The following is a 315-nucleotide window of genomic DNA, read 5'->3' as shown; positions in this document are numbered from 1 at the left end:
GATCCGTATTCTTTCTCTTGTCTTTCTGTCTCTTTTCTTCTTGCGTTAACTCCGTTGTCCTCCCTACCCCAGGGGGTCGGTCTTGTGTGAAGAGGGGGGGAGGGTCTGTCTACAGTGTTGCTTGCTTGTCAAGGCAGGCCGAGAAGTATTAGGAGGTGCGGCAGAGGTGGTACGAGGAGAAACGTGTTCGATTGAAATAGAGAGAATCTCTTCTTTGTCTTGTCTACTACCCTTTCCTTGTGTTGGATGGAATGGGTATGTGGGGATTGTCTTTCGCTTGTTCGAGGGATTTTCTTTCTTGTCTTCCTTTGTCTC

At 48.3% G+C, this 315-nt stretch overlaps 1 protein-coding gene across 1 annotated transcript in view; it reads left to right on the top strand.

Annotated features, from left to right (window-relative positions):
• CSUI_009844 (uncharacterized protein) overlaps nucleotides 1–315 on the top strand; it is a gene marked incomplete at its 5' end in the record, with an annotated part of 1,831 nt that extends 1,516 nt beyond the window's left edge. The window contains one exon of the mRNA XM_068069953.1: nucleotides 1–315. This exon is cut by the window's left edge and continues 1,516 nt beyond it.

The sequence above is a fragment of the Cystoisospora suis genome (assembly GCF_002600585.1).
Source record: "Cystoisospora suis strain Wien I chromosome Unknown contig_6160, whole genome shotgun sequence".
Classification (NCBI taxonomy): domain Eukaryota; phylum Apicomplexa; class Conoidasida; order Eucoccidiorida; family Sarcocystidae; genus Cystoisospora; species Cystoisospora suis.
Note: the sequence above shows the minus strand (reverse complement) of the source record. Positions and strands in the feature narration are given on the sequence as shown.